The sequence below is a fragment of the Bacillus rossius genome, chromosome 1 (assembly GCF_032445375.1).
Source record: "Bacillus rossius redtenbacheri isolate Brsri chromosome 1, Brsri_v3, whole genome shotgun sequence".
Classification (NCBI taxonomy): Eukaryota; Metazoa; Arthropoda; class Insecta; order Phasmatodea; family Bacillidae; genus Bacillus; species Bacillus rossius.
Window position 1 is genome coordinate 256,056,642 of NC_086330.1, and position 17,737 is coordinate 256,074,378.

Below are 17,737 nucleotides of genomic sequence, written 5' to 3' on the forward strand. Positions count from 1 at the left end.
TCACATGTCTTGAACATTATTTTTAATGCGTAATATTAATAATATAACTAGTAGTTGTAAAAAATTACACACCCAACAATTTTAATTCACAATTTTTGTGAATCTTGTGCACTAGTGTGTATAACTATATATTATTTTGTTACATATTTACCATGAGCCTAGCCAGAATTTGTGGAAGAGGGCAGAAGCTAGCCCCCTACCCCTGGAAAATCTTCTACAAAGATAGTGCTTTGGAATACACTTTAGGCTATCTGAAGATCCTTCAAGTGGTGTTAATTGTAAAAATATACAAATTTAGAAAAAATTGTTTGAAACAAACCTGGCAACTCTCTGCTCTTGACACGAACTGTTACAGAAATCATTAATATAAACTGATTCCTCTTTTGAGTAAGCTTCTCTGCATTAATACCTGTACCTTTTTAAAATACGTGTAAACAAAAACAATCCATAAAACAAAACAATCACAAATCAAAAATAAATTATCTGTTGAGAAAATTCAATATTTAATGTGTATTCAAATCCAATGTTATCCTAAAAGTAAAATTTCAAATGACAAACACAAACATTTAAATAACAGAAAAATTATTTGAAGGTGAATTACACTGTATGACTTGAGAAACCTCAGTCTGTTTGTGTCTGATGACGGGAACAATCTCTCTCCCGAAACGCTGCAACTGTTGTCTTTGGAAATCTACTTTGTTCGTCTGTGCTATTTATCGTTGTGGTTTCCAGAATAATGTTTGTTTCATCGCTGGCTTCACCTGTGCATCTTTGTCTTGTGTTGTTTTCCATGTTATATTTTAGTATCATTGTTGTGTTATTTTGTTTGTCATGGTTTTGTCCAATATCAATTTTTTGTCTTCATTTATTGTCATTGTTGTTACTGTCTCATCTTGTTAGCCCCCTGTGTCCGTCTGTGCTGTAATACATTTTTGACCAGATCTTTCCAAGTTATATTCTGCCTTGTCTATGCTTTTAATGTTTAGAATTTGCCTGTTCAAGGGTTGTTTTCTGTGTGTTTTTAGGTTTATCCTTATTTTCTGTTTTTTGGGTTTCTTACGTCACTCAGTATAATCAGAAATAGAGTATGTCCTAAACTACGTCTTAAATTAATCTTCCCTATTGAAAAAAACCATTCAAAAGAGGAAATTTAATGTTATTACTCTGTATTTGAAACAATTTAGTACACAAAATATATATTAAGTGAAGAACAGTTATATATTTTCGTAATATTCCCAAAAGTATAAAAATTTCTATGTAAGGAGTATTTAATTGCATTGCAAGATTACTATCTCAATAATTGTAAAGATTTTACTGACGGAACATTTTGAACATAATAATTTATAGCAACAATAATATGAGAAAAGTGTAAAATAGTGTTGAAGGATATTTTACCTAGTAACTAAACAAACATTACCTTTTAATGAAATGTACAAGACATTAATAAAATGAGAAAAGGAAAAAAATCGTGTTGAAGGATAGTTTACTTAGTAAAACATGTTCTTTACATTCAACTAAACGAACATTACCTTTTAATAAAAATACAATAAGTTAACAGTTAAAATATAATATGGATTTGATACTTTCACACGTAGGAATATAACACAGCAAAATTATTTTAAACAACTTATTACTAGGGATGGGACGAATCCACATTTTGGTCTAATCCGAATCCTTGTTCGAATCCTCAGTGTTTGTCATTGAATCTCGAATCCCAGTCCCACACTAATCTTCACCACATGTTATTAAAAAAAAAACACATTTATTTAAAAAATTACATAGGCATATGTATTAAAAAAAATCACATGTGTATTTATAAAATTATAAAATAAGTGCATAGTGTATACACCTGATATAAAATAGAGACAAATAACCTCAAAAACCACACACGTAAGTTTGCATCTGTCTAATTCTCTGTTAAATTAATCTTTCCTATGTTTTCAATAAAATATATATATACAACAGACACCATTAAAAAAAATTATGTTTTTTTCTGCAATGTTATATTATTGAAGGTTGGAAATGATCTAGTAGTTATGCTAATCGACAAAATGCAGCGTAGTTTATCTTATGTTTGTGCTATTTCCGTTACCTTAATAATATAGTTTAGATGTATAATTTTCAATTACTACCGTATTTACTTGTGTATAGCGCACCCTCGTGTATAGCGCGCACCACAATTTTTGCAACAAATTCCAAAGAAAAAAATTTATAATTATTTTTTTCCATAAATAAATTTTTCTATCAGGTGGTACCTGTTAAGTAATTGCATATGAATCAAATGATTATTTACATTGATGTGCGGTGATGTGTCAGGAAAATACTTAAATTGAATACTCTTCCACCTGAAAGCGAAACTTTTGTGGCATACTGTACCATCTGAAACGACACGAGCAAGCTAAACTCTGTTGTGTAGATGGAAGATAATGAAGCGCTGTATCATCACAATTGGTACGAGGGCGGGAGGGAGGGAGGCAGGCAGGAACAGGACTATGACCATCAAGTAATCTTGACAGTTGACAGGACTAAACACCACCACTCCCGTCACCGTTGCTAAGCTGGCGCAGAGGACTAGATGACTCAGGTAGCCGCTGGGATGAAAAAGGGGCGGGGGACTGGTGACAACATGCACACTCTCTCTCTCTTTCTCACACACACACACACACACACACACAACAAACCAATTTATTAATATACCTACACCATGCAGAGATTGAATGGTTTTTTCCTATTCAACGAACTCGTTTATTCGGCTACTTATGGAAATGTCACGCCAAAGCTATATGTAATTTTGGAAGATTTGCACTTTATTGTAATGAATTTCATAGTTTGCCTAAAAAGGGAGTCATGAATATTTTTGTCCCTTTTACCTTGTTTATTTCACCCTTAGCAGCAAAGTTTGGTTGTATAAAAAATGTTTCTGACAAAAGTGTAAGGTGTTATTTACAAGGTAAACGGACAATTTGAACGGATTTCATGGTCTACATAATAAGTGAGTTATTAGTATTTTTGTCCTTCAACCACTGATGTTTTCAACAACTTTTTAGTTATGGTTGCTCGTATAAATATTATTTCTGAAGAAATTGGAAAATAACAAGATACCACTATAAATATGAACAGATTTGATGTTGTGCTTACTAAGTAAGATTTTTTTTTTATTCACACATATTCCACCCTTTTCAACATTGGTTGTATCAAAAAATCTTGACAGATATAAGTATTTTAAATTTATGTTTATATTAAGACATCCATACTGATAATAGAATGCATATTATACCCTAGTTAATATTGGTATGTTTTATTTAAACCAGAAAAAAAAATTCATGAAAAATCATAGCCAATTCATTGCCGGCATGCATGTTTTTGAGTCTGGTAGCATAATATGTTAGTTTTCCGTTATGGCACAATTCCGCCTGGCCCCATCATTTTTCTTCCCATCATATACGAATACAGTGCAGCTCCCTACCGAATTTTTAGAAAAAGGTTTTCTTCTCGTGCGCGATCTGTTGAGTTTATTTAGCATTGCAAGTGCAGAAAGTCACAGTCAGCAGTGCTGTCTGGTGTCTTTTCAGTTAACCTAAGAAACTGCTGGAGTGGACCGCGCTATCTACCCGCCTATTCTCCGCACTAGTTTGAGAGCAAATGCGTTGTAGTCATTCCATTGAATGTGTAAAAAAATATGGCAGAATTCCGCCTCGTCCTTTTGAAATATGGTAGTTTTCCGATATGGTACTTTTCCGTCTGTTTCAAAGAGGCGAGGCGGAATTGTGCCCTAACGGAAAACTACCATATTATATGGTAGTCTTCCAGTATGTTACTTTTCCGCGTCCCCTGTATATCTATTATATGTACATATTATGTTAACATCGTAATGCATACACAGACTATCCTTTTGTAATTCCCAAGGTTTACTCAATTTACGAATTACATCTCATATTTAGAGGCCAACAAAACATTTGTTAATTGAGCGCACAGACCTTAGAAAATACAGTAAAAATTACATTTTCGAAAAATTCTAGAATTGTTTACAGGCAAAAACACACTATCCAACAAAGTGCATACTATTAACAAATGTTAGGACTACAAACTGACAAATTTTAATATTTTTAAGAAATGGGTATTTTGAGTAATTTTTAATAAAAAATGGCACTTTTGTCAAATTTTGCAAAATTTAAAGTTAATTCTGTCCATCATTGAATTAAAAACAATTTTTTCTGTAAAACTACTGTAACAGGTCTACATATTGCCAGAATTACTTTTTATGAAAATAATTATTCCATGTAAAAATTTTTTTCCAAAATCCAAAAGAAATTAAAGTTTATGGTAAAATTTTTGAGTTTTCCCCCATTATAGATATTGTCATGGGACTCATTGGATCTATACCACTCTGTAGTTCAATATATTAGCTAAAAAAAAAAATCAATGGAATCCGTTAAATAGTTTTGAAATGCCGCTCATTTGAAAATCACGCTCTTTTCCACCTTTTTTTTAATTTCGAACCAACCTCAAAAGGCTATAACATGGGTAAAAAACATGTTTGGGGCTAAATCCTTTTAGCACACTTCTTGTCTCCACTGGTTGTAATCTGCTGTAATTTTTTAAGGAAAATCCGTGATGGTGACCTGAGACATTTTCTTGCTAACTGCTTGAATTGAGGTGGAATGGCTCACCTATTATCTATTTCACCTAGGTGTACACGAACCTAACCTAAGCTATTATACCGTAATTACATGCAAAAATGCATTCAAAACTCACTTTTTAGATACCACCTGGCTTTCACCATTATGGCTGTACCTATTCTTTCACATTTGTCTAAGAAACTAATAAGTTGTGCCAATAATTCAGGGCTTTACCAAAAATATAAAAAAAAAAAAAAACAGAATTTTTTTTTGTAGTTTTTTTCATTTTGTAAAAGGGTAAAGCAATATATTAAGTAGTTTACCAGTAGTTGCCAATTTTAATTATTGGTAAGGTTATGTTAGCTGCGTTTCAAATTCTGTTAAATAGTTTTGACTGTTGGTTAGGTTATGCTAGTTATATTTCAAATAATGTAAAAAAAGTTTTAAAAGTTGATTATGAATTACCTACCTATTTTAAATGTAGCTGGCCTGACCACAAACATTTAATCTTAGACACTTTTTAAGTTAGCTTACCTGACATACCCAAATCATTTGAATGGTAAACTAATATTAGAAAATTATTAAATATACAACAGGGCCCTGTTAAAGTACCCAATATAAACATGTTAGGATTAAAGAATTGTATTTTTTTTTTTCTATTTTTTCTCTATTTTGGAAAAGCCATTTTTATTCATGATTACCATTAATTCGATGATAAATAAACTTAATATGCAAAGTCACAAGTAATATTTTAAAATATTTCCTACCCACTACCTCGGAGAATAATTTGCTACAAATGCAACAGAGGAATGAAATACTAGACCTACTAAGTATGTACTATATTCAATGGAAATATACAACACCAAAAAATAATATGTGCAAAAATTAATACTTTTTAACAAAACCTTTCACTTAATTACAATCATCCAGATATGTAAAAAAAATAATAAAATACTACTATGTTAAATGAATATATAATGCACAACTGCATAGTACACCTCTCTCACAACCATCAAAATATGAAAATAATCATAACATTTCTATGACAATGAAACATTCTTGAGCAATACTATAATATTTCTTCATGTTTTATGCAAATAATACTCTATCCAACTGTATGTATATGTGAATATTGCATAAGGTGAGAGTGAAGTATCATGTGATGGAATACTGCTGCTTGTATACAGGCTTGTGCAGCAGTTCTGGTATATGTTATTATATAAGCCTGGTGGAGGGTATTATCTAAGCCAGTACGGCACCGTCTGTCGTGGCATGAGTGAATCGCAGTGCTTACGAGTGTCGACAACGAGCAGATGAGGGATGAGAGCAGGGCCTTCAAAACTAACTTGTCCAGTCACTGGGCTGGTGGACAGAGGGTAGCCTGCCAGGCGCTGTGATGGGTGGTCACTGCAAGCATGTGAGTGACAAAGGGGCCAGCATCAAGTGCCACAGACTAGTTCAAAGTAGCTACAACTGTAATGTCAATGAAAACCTTGCCCGAGGCCAGTGGCAACGGGATCACTTCGACCAAGTTTGAAGTATCCCAGCCTACAAGTGCCAAACAATTATGACACAACAGGATATCCATAACATTTTGCTATAAAAATAAAGAGAAATTTACAAAATTAATTATCATTCAAAATGATAGATCACATAAATTTACAATTTTCAGTAGTTCATTTAGAACATGGTCAGTAATTATCTTTTACTCTAAAAGAAACTGTACAGGATATATATATATATATATATATATATATATATATATATATATATATATATATATATATATATATATATAATATGCTCGTACATAAGACTTGCACACAGAAGGTATAAATTATTAATTTATTTTGAGTGTGTGGTGGATAGAAAACTTACAGAGACGGGTATTATATGCTGTCCAAAGAATTCCACACACAAATGCACAGTACCAGTTAAATTTGACGTGTGTAGCAGTGTGGTGTGACCCTGCGAGATGCGCGCTCGAGGCTGCCCAGTTGGGAGGGGAGTAGCCGGACTTGACTGTTTTGGATGTGTCGAAGTCAGTGGTAAGCAGTCGAGTGTTGGACGTCCAAGCATGGGCTCCTTCCTTCCAGAGACGGTGTCAGTGGTGGTTCCGCTTGGCATCCAGGTGGTGTGTTCAACTCTTCTGCAGCGCGACACTGCACTCTTCTTCCCCTGGCAGCACATACAGGACATCATCATCAATGAAGTCATCACCTTCGTGAGTAACTACGCAGTTGACGTCTGTTTTCTGTGGCGCTGTTCACAGGTCGTTGCTGGCATATATCTACTGCAGTATAAACATGATTGGTTAGAAATATATTACGTTAGCCTCACGAGTATTGTTTGTAGTAATGTATTCACTCTAGCGCCTAATTCTCGTGAAAAGAATCTGAATTTGCATATACTTATAACAATATTATTATTGGATGTGAATATTTTTTCAGTTTAGCTACTAGTTTTATTACATTGCTTGATTTTTTTTTTGTGAATTGAGATATTTTATTGTTGGAGTGAGTGTACTGCTACAAACCACACTCGTAAGGTCTTAATTTATTATGTAAGGTAATGTATTGGAATCAACATACCTTTAACCACACTTTGAAAGTTATGCAACAAAGCATATTGTCGTGTACTAGACTGCTTGCTAGCAAGCCATCGGTCAGTCCTGCAGGTCAAACTTGGTTCTTTTACTTGCTACCGTCGTAGTGACGACGCCTCTCTGGTTTGGTGGCCGCATTAAAATGTGAGCACAGATTCCATCATCATAACTCTCCCATCACTGATAACGGCATCATACCCATGACTGCTTGGCATTCTATAAGATTGCAGAGGTTGACAGTGAATTTACAAGGACTTTTTTGGCAGTTGGTGTAAGTGCTAGCAATTTAAAGCGAATAGAAAACCACTGAAACTAAAACAAGATTTGTGGACATTCATAAAACTTAGACATGATGTTTCCTTCCTATTATACCTTTTCCATAATTATATTCAGTATTTACATCAATATGCATTATACAGTATACCTATTGTTTTTCCGTGAAATGCAAGTTTTATAGACTACTAGCTGCAGTACCCGGCGTTGCCCGGGCTGAACACAGGGTGAGGGACCTTTTTCGAAATCAGATATGTAGTTAGTAATTGTCTTCTTAATTTAAATGTCAAGTGTGCAAAGTAATTTATATCACTTTCAGATCCCGACAGACGTTGTTCTGCCAGTGTATTTACTCGTATATATCTAAAAATTGGTGGTATGTATGTAATCTAGACTATATAAAGCACTATAGAAAAAATCTGAAATATGAGAGATTACTAATATTGAAAAGATTCCATTATCTAGCTAATACTCGGCATGCATTGCAATGCCTCATTCAGTTTTGTTTTGTAATATGTTTGAAGTAGTTACACATATACAAATCATCTATCCATCTCTCTAAATATGATTTTCCTGTACAAATCATTTCATTATGTTTGTGTAGATGTTAAATCTTGAGTATACTTGTCATATTTTTATAAGTATATACATATATAGGTACTCTCTTCGCTAACTTATTACATAACTCACTCGAATAAATCTTTACTTCAAAGCATAAGACTGTTGTGGCATCTAAATAATGAACTGGTCAGTTACACAATCTTTTCAATATGCGACTACTTTGTTCGCCAGGCTCGTGCAAATAACTATGCATTTTTAATTTAAGATCCGTATTAAGGCTCATCTACAAGAGTCCGTGTCGTTATCCTAATGTGAATTACGCCACATTGTAGCACGGAAAACAGCCCTGTCTGCAATTGTTATGTCTAATGTCCAAATCTGCTTATTTCTTAAGTCGTCACATGAGGACAGTAGATATGGAGTGCCAAAATAAAGGTTTTTTGATTGTTCTTATTTATTGTTTTCATGCATTGTGAGTGAGTACGCAGCTAAGGTTTGAATATTCATTTAACTTGTGAAAGTTGTCGAAGTTCAATAGTATTTATTTATCCTATAAGTCAAAAGTAAAGGCTAACAAATGAATTCTAAGCACACAGAAAAATTGAATTGATGTTTAGGTCCTTGAAAAGCGCCAGTCACAAACGGACAGTACTAATCAATATTTGTCTCGGGCCTTCATAGCTTTCTACCACACAGTTCATTATTTTTATTTACCTCTTTGAAACAGGAACAGTGTTGTTTTTCTATGCTATCAAAGGACACAAATTGGGATAAAAGTTAAATTTAACCAATGTATTTGGACCATCGCCCACACTACCCATGACGTCAAGGGGTCACGTGGGCCAATCAGCAATCAGTGTTCATCTGACATAATTTGGGACATTGTAATTGTAGATGGGCCTTTATGATCATATGTTTACAAGACAAACTGGGATTAGTTATCTTTAAAAACATCGTATTGAAAAGAAAAAAAAGTCAAAATATTTAGAATACACCAATGGTGAGACACTGATATAATAAATATAATCCGCAACCTGATGCGATAACAGGACCAAGCCAGGATTTCATGCATTTAGCCCATGCAGGAAAAGTAAGACCTAAAAATGCACAACTTGTTAAAAATTGTTTACAGCTTTATTTTTGGACTGTGTTAGAATCGACTTTGCTTAATAACATACCGTAGGTTTACCACCGAATACCTCGTGCATTACACAGAAAAAGTAAGTCCTAGATAACAGTATCTTACAGCTTTCCATTTAAATGCTTTTATTAACACAGTTACTACAATAGACTCCAGGTAAAGAAATCCAAAATATTATAGAAACTATTTTGTACAAATCCATGTTGTAACAACCCAGATTACAGCCTTCCCCATGCAATCCAGTATTAATAATTTGTTATAAATTTTTTTGTCATATTTCACGTTAGATGTAAATTTTTTTCCTTTCAGAAGTTATTGTGAACGTAATTAACCGGGTTTATTGTTTTTACTTTTAAAAGGCATAAGTTTATTTTTTCAAGTAATTTTTTTTTGCTGGCTTCTTTGTGTGAGAAGGCATGTTGATGTAATTCTCCTTCGTTATTTCCACAACCGAGGCTTTGTTTCACATGCTAGGCGTGTGAGTCACAGTCACGTGAGTGTGAGTAAGAGACAAAATCGCTCCGTCGTCGGAACTGAAGTAAGCATTTCGTGGAAGTTTTTGTAGCCATGCGCCGTGATTGACTGAGAATTATGTCAGCGAGCCCAGGACACTGCCCGCACAAAGGGAAGGAAGGCTGTAAAGTTAGTCATTGTCCGAGCACCGTGCCGAGCAGGCCGCGGTCGGGTGATGGCTCGTGTTTTATTCCTTTCTGGAGGTACAGTTTAATTTTTTTTGTGTGCTCTGTTGTAAAGAATATAGTGTGATTTTTACATGAATAAAAAAAAACAGGTAATACATTGAACATTGAGTAAGAATTTCTTGACCTGCTACTAACCTGTATGTTCCACTCATCACCTAATTTTGAGATAGCCGGAGGTGGTGAGTGGTAACAATGTTAAAAACATTTCTTATTTTCATTTTCAAAATAAAATATAAGTTGATTTAAGTTATGAAAAAAATGTTTCTCCTCAGTCATGGAAATAAAAAAACAATTTCCTTAAAAACCAAAGAACCAATGTTAAAATAATGGATATATTTTCCTTACTCTTTTAGTTTTAAGAAGGTATGTTTATAAATAGTCTAGTGCAATTAGTTTGATCTGTAGTGGCCCAAGCATTGCCAAGTGCACCATACTGCAGCAGCTCAGACCGCAGCAAGACGGTGCAAAATTTTTTACATGCGACCTTGATAACCAAATATTTAAGAATTTGAGGTTTTATTTGTTTAGGGATCGCTGCTGAAACAAAATAGTTTAACTGATTGAGTACATTGGAATTATATTAAAGTAAGAGAATCCTATTATAATTTCTTTCCTTATACTAAAATTTCCTTTTAATACAGCTAATAAAATTGCTTTTTAAATATTTCTGCTGCAAAATGATTAATTTAAATGGTCCAAAATGATCAATTAGGTTGGAAATAATAAAACATAGCCATTTAATTTAAATAAATTTTCAATTAACAATTAGAATTCACATTCTGAATCTTGTTTTTGTTGTGACTGTTTTTTTCTATATGTAGGCATTAATTTAAACTAGATGTATCCTTTAAAAGTATTGGTACATACATATGTTTACATACCAAAAAGGGTTATTAATTGTTAAGAAAACTCTTTCAGCATTGAATAAACCAAATATTTGGTTTAATCAACTAGGTACTTATTTGACAACTGTTACACAACTAGATAAATAAACATCCTTTATCTTGGTGTGTTTTGGATTAGTAGTCCTCAAGGCTTGGTCTCACTCCTCAAATTAGTTAATTAATTTTCTCTTCATTACTATTTATCATGGGATTTTCAGAAAATTATTTCCTGCATTTGTTGTTGGGTCATAAATTTTCTCACCAATAAACGTTGTTGCATGTAACACAAGTGATCATAATTATGAACGCATGCATAACATTTGTCGCTATTAGATAATATTTAGTAAATATATATTGAGAAACTTTTAGACATAACTTAAAATGCAAGAGAGCTTTTTTGATAAATTTACAGGAAATGCTCTAAAAAAATAATAAGAAAATGAAGTAATCAACATGGCATATGAAACCAAGCCTTGATGCTTATGTTACCTGAGTTTATACTTTATTTATTTTCATAGCTATCGAGAATCAATTTCACTTCTACTGTTGGTCACATCCGGCCTAAAGACTTATAATCAGGCTTACTTGCATAATTAATATTAACTTTGATGTAAAATCTGCATACATTTGTAGCTATCTCGATTTCAAACCTGGACTTGGGTTACTGTATGACACAGAGGACAATATTGTTAACTGATGTATTGCTATTTTATAAAAAATATATATAAAATATACTAACAATATATTTTGAAGTTACTTCTAAGCATGCCATAAAAGTCTATCTGATATGGTAGCAAAAAAAAAATGCATCTATTTATAAAGTGTAATTTAACAGTGTGCTGTGCCCTTGGTGCAAATGAACTGAAATATAAGACATCAATAAGTTAACATGAACAAATATACGAATCTCAATATATGCAATAGCAAATTTTGTGTGATAAACAGTCTTCCTTTGATTTTAAAATTATATTAATTTGTTGAAAAATCTCAGATCTATCAATAAATAATCTGTCATATTATCTGTAGAAACCCTGAAAAACTTATAAGCATTCCATTGTTGGAGCGGTGATCGTATTCTCACCAGGGCATTTTAAAGAGGTAATTACTTACAGCTTTTTTTTTGGTCAGACATTTGCTTGAAATATCTTTTTGCACACGTATATGATCTGTGAACATGGATGTTACAGATGCTCCTGCAAATAATTGTTCTTGTGAACCGCACTTTGTCATGTCATATTTTGGGCATTTCATTACAGAGAACAGTATTGTAAGATCTCATGCGCATAGTCATACTTTAAGTGCCTGAATTTATTATTATCTAAAAAATTTCTTCTGCAATGCTGTAAAAAGCTGACTTAAAACAGCTCTTTCATTGCTTCAGAAACATTGTACATATATATGTGCATACATTGTTTTTGAATTAGCAGAATTAATAATGATGGCAATAATTTTTTTTTTATAAAATAGCAATACATCAGTTAACAATATTGTCCTCTGTGTCATACAGTAACCCAAGTCCAGGTTTGAAATCGAGATAGCTACAAATGTATGCAGATTTTACATCAAAGTTAATATTAATTATGCAAGTAAGCCTGATTATAAGTCTTTAGGCCGGATGTGACCAACAGTAGAAGTGAAATTGATTCTCGATAGCTATGAAAATAAATAAAGTATAAACTCAGGTAACATAAGCATCAAGGCTTGGTTTCATATGCCATGTTGATTACTTCATTTTCTTATTATTTTTTTAGAGCATTTCCTGTAAATTTATCAAAAAAGCTCTCTTGCATTTTAAGTTATGTCTAAAAGTTTCTCAATATATATTTACTAAATATTATCTAATAGCGACAAATGTTATGCATGCGTTCATAATTATGATCACTTGTGTTACATGCAACAACGTTAATTGGTGAGAAAATTTATGACCCAACAACAAATGCAGGAAATAATTTTCTGAAAATCCCATGATAAATAGTAATGAAGAGAAAATTAATTAACTAATTTGAGGAGTGAGACCAAGCCTTGAGGACTACTAATCCAAAACACACCAAGATAAAGGATGTTTATTTATCTAGTTGTGTAACAGTTGTCAAATAAGTACCTAGTTGATTAAACCAAATATTTGGTTTATTCAATGCTGAAAGAGTTTTCTTAACAATTAATAACCCTTTTTGGTATGTAAACATATGTATGTACCAATACTTTTAAAGGATACATCTAGTTTAAATTAATGCCTACATATAGAAAAAAAACAGTCACAACAAAAACAAGATTCAGAATGTGAATTCTAATTGTTAATTAAAAATTTATTTAAATTAAATGGCTATGTTTTATTATTTCCAACCTAATTGATCATTTTGGACCATTTAAATTAATCATTTTGCAGCAGAAATATTTAAAAAGCAATTTTATTAGCTGTATTAAAAGGAAATTTTAGTATAAGGAAAGAAATTATAATAGGATTCTCTTACTTTAATATAATTCCAATGTACTCAATCAGTTAAACTATTTTGTTTCAGCAGCGATCCCTAAACAAATAAAACCTCAAATTCTTAAATATTTGGTTATCAAGGTCGCATGTAAAAAATTTTGCACCGTCTTGCTGCGGTCTGAGCTGCTGCAGTATGGTGCACTTGGCAATGCTTGGGCCGCTACAGATCAAACTAATTGCACTAGACTATTTATAAACATACCTTCTTAAAACTAAAAGAGTAAGGAAAATATATCCATTATTTTAACATTGGTTCTTTGGTTTTTAAGGAAATTGTTTTTTTATTTCCATGACTGAGGAGAAACATTTTTTTCATAACTTAAATCAACTTATATTTTATTTTGAAAATGAAAATAAGAAATGTTTTTAACATTGTTACCACTCACCACCTCCGGCTATCTCAAAATTAGGTGATGAGTGGAACATACAGGTTAGTAGCAGGTCAAGAAATTCTTACTCAATGTTCAATGTATTACCTGTTTTTTTTATTCATGTAAAAATCACACTATATTCTTTACAACAGAGCACACAAAAAAAATTAAACTGTACCTCCAGAAAGGAATAAAACACGAGCCATCATCCGACCGCGGCCTGCTCGGCACGGTGCTCGGACAATGACTAACTTTACAGCCTTCCTTCCCTTTGTGCGGGCAGTGTCCTGGGCTCGCTGACATAATTCTCAGTCAATCACGGCGCATGGCTACAAAAACTTCCACGAAATGCTTACTTCAGTTCCGACGACGGAGCGATTTTGTCTCTTACTCACACTCACGTGACTGTGACTCACACGCCTAGCATGTGAAACAAAGCCTCGGTTGTGGAAATAACGAAGGAGAATTACATCAGCATGCCTTCCCACACAAAGAAGCCAGCAAAAAAAATTACTTGAAAAAATAAACTTATGCCTTTTAAAAGTAAAAACAATAAACCCGGTTAATTACGTTCACAATAACTTCTGAAAGGAAAAAAATTTACATCTAACGTGAAATATGACAAAAAAATTTATAACAAATTATTAATACTGGATTGCATGGGGAAGGCTGTAATCTGGGTTGTTACAACATGGATTTGTACAAAATAGTTTCTATAATATTTTGGATTTCTTTACCTGGAGTCTATTGTAGTAACTGTGTTAATAAAAGCATTTAAATGGAAAGCTGTAAGATACTGTTATCTAGGACTTACTTTTTCTGTGTAATGCACAAGGTATTCGGTGGTAAACTTACGGTATGTTATTAAGCAAAGTTGATTCTAACACAGTCCAAAAATAAAGCTGTAAACAATTTTTAACAAGTTGTGCATTTTTAGGTCTTACTTTTCCTGCATGGGCTAAATGCATGAAATCCTGGCTTGGTCCTGTTATCGCATCAGGTTGCAGACTTTGAGCATTATGTTCATGGGGTGTGGGAGAAGGCTTCTATTTGTGGCTTGCTTCCCTCTGTTTGCTCCCAAGGAAAACTGTGGAGACTGAGAGAGAGTTTTGTAAGACCTTCCAGCTATGCCACTAGATGGTAGGCCTCAGGGCTACTACCTTCGGAACCCCCCCCCCCCCCCCTCCCGGAAGCTGTCTCGTCACTAACTTGTTATATCTGACCCGCTAGCTTATATATGATTTGACTGACTGCACTTATTCTGATGTATGACTATTTTTTACCCTGCACCGATCGCCTTAAACTATCCACATGCCTCGACTTGCACACGTGTTTACTCACGTTAGTTTATTTTGAAGGGAGGTTATGTAATATAAGTTGCATACATTAATTTGTCGATTGCACTGTGCTCACAACTGGTGTTTGCTGAGAGCGAGACGACACAATTTTTGGGTGGCAAACTGTGATTATCATTAGAAGCATTATTGTCTATAATTGTAAAAATACTAGGAAGCATTTTGCACATCAATAGATATTGAGGTATCATTAAACAATTTAAATATGTTGATTGTAAACAATATCCAAATAATAACTGTCACACGTGCATTTAAAATTGATAATGTTGAATGTATCATAAAACAATTCAACTCAATTAATATTTGAAACCTAAATTTAATTTCTGCCAACTAACTTTTTTTTGCTTTATTTTGTGTGAAGAGGGCCAAAAGTCAAAGAATAATGTGAAAATAGCCCCTGCGTTCACTAGCTCAATGAATGGAAACAAAATGCAAAGATGGTTATGACCTGTATGAACCTACATCACTTTGAGAGTTGAGCTACTATTCCATGCAAATGGCAGAATGGCTTTGCATTTTTTTTTTTTTACTTTTAGATGTACGTTTGCTATGTGTAGGATGTGAATCTAGCTTAAACCCTTTACCTGGTGTTGGCAAAAATTTCATGCTTTTCCAGATATCATTCTTGAAACTATCAGAGGGCCAGAGACATATTAAATAATATTAAACAATATTAAACAATATTAAACAATATTAAACAATATTAAACAATATTAAACAATATTAAATATATTACTGCAATTTTTTTAACGTTGTGGTATTCTGTTTAGTAATCAATAATTGTAATATGGAGCATTTCATGAAGAAATGAAAAAATAGTTCTCTTAAAAAGAGTATTAAAATAATTATAACTAAAAATAATTACAAACATATGCAAACAGACAGATTATGCATGACAGTACCTGTACCTGTTAATATTTCTTTGTTGAAAAATCCTTTAGGTGGGCTGCGCGAAACGATGTTGTGAGCCGAATCTGGCCCGTGGGCCGCCATTTGGCTATTACCGCCCTAAACCTATTTTGTGTCTGTTGGTCACACAGTGTGTGAAAAACAAAATATGGGTGAGATTCATGTTGCACTGGAAAAACATTTTTTTTTTCCGGAATGAGAGGGGCAAACAACGTTCACTGCACAAGATCAGAACTGATTGAGACTTCTTCTTTTAGCCCAGGCAAATTAGACATATGCTTCCCGAAAAATCGTCCAAAGCTGAAAAGTGTTTTAATACTTTTTGGGGGTCCCAAATAAGAGTCCTGTGAGTTTACGACGGATTCTGACTTCTGCTTAAGTTTTGGGAGTCAAAAAAACGCGGAATTTTCGCACTTTGTTTAGTTTTTCGCTTATAACTCCTAAACGACGCATCCTACAGAAAATTTTATTTGAAGCTTTTTTAAAAAGCATTACAGTTTGCTTCGGATGGGTTTTTGTTTGTCCAAATCGGCCTAGCCATTTAGCCGCAATCGATTTTCAAAGTTAGGCAATTTTTACCAACTTGGCTAAAAAGTTGATTCTTTGTTTAATTTTTCGTTTACCAATCCTAAACTACGCATCCTGAATTTTTTTTTACTCATAGCTTTGTTTAAGAGCATTAAATTCTACGTCGAATGGTTTTTACTCCGTCAAAATCGGCCTAGCCATTTAGCCGCAATAGATTTTTTAAGTTGGGTCATTTATACCAACTCTCATGTATCATGTAATATTTTTTTCCAATCGTGCAGTTTTCGAAGTGGCGAATGAGCAAAACCGGGTCAGCCACAACTCAAGAAACAAAGCTGACAGACGAAGAGACTGATGCACTATCGTATCTCATAAAGGATTTTACATCAGAAAGATTTGACATTAACAACCCAAATGTTGACAGTCTTATGGAAAAGTTCAAAAGACAGTTGGAAATCTTAGAGGAACGACCGAGCACAGCACAGCTGTGGAAGCAGTATTTCATGATGGTGTCAGTCCTCAAGCAATTTATCGAGACTGAAAGAACTGGGAATTGGATGTTACACCTGCAGAGCGTCAGAAACATGATTCCATATTTCCATGCCAGCGGACACTTCAACTACTCAAAAGCTAGTCAACTCTACCTGCAGGATATGGAGGAGCTCAATAAAAAACTGACCCATGCTGAATATCTACAGTTCGTTGTACAAGGTTACTTCACAATAAGGCGTAGCGAAAAGCATTGGTCCGGAATATGGTCAGATATGACCATCGAGCAAGTGCTCATGAGAGCAATATCTTCTTGTGGAGGGCTATCCCGTGGGCGGGAAATCAGCGATGGGACTCTAGCCCGGTGGATCACTGCATGCCCACTGCAGTGGATGTTTGTCATCAAATTGAGGAGTACTGTGAGGTCTCCTTCTCAACATCCGATCAGCATGTTGACACGACAAACTCCAGAATACGGAGGGACGACAGCGATTTGCAGAAATTCAGCGAATGGTTTCAGTGCCATGACCCATTCCCTAAAATGAGTTCCCTCATGTCCATCAGCACAGGAGTTATAGCAGATTACAGCATCAACTGCCACAAAGCTTTTGAAAAGGGCACAGCCAGTATGAAAACCATTGAAGGGAAAAACTTCAAGAACTTCAACTTAGCAGAAAAAACCTAGTGGTGCCTCTACGAGCCGTGAAGGCTACAGCAAAGATGAACGGAGAATCAGCCCCTATCAGTCCGGACACGATTTTCCGCCGCATTCCATTTCACATGAAATCACAGCTTCAGCTTGAATCGTAC

The 17,737-nt window shown here is 33.9% G+C and overlaps 1 protein-coding gene across 3 annotated transcripts in view; it reads left to right on the forward strand.

The window, feature by feature from the left end:
- LOC134527493 (uncharacterized) overlaps positions 1 to 17,737 on the forward strand; it is a 148,658-nt gene that overhangs the window by 30,783 nt on the left and 100,138 nt on the right. For all 3 annotated transcript variants that reach the window (XM_063360217.1, XM_063360218.1, XM_063360219.1), the window contains exon 2: positions 6,716 to 6,843. The gene's annotated coding sequence lies outside the window, so the exon portion shown is untranslated. The remainder of the gene's footprint in view (positions 1 to 6,715; positions 6,844 to 17,737) is intronic.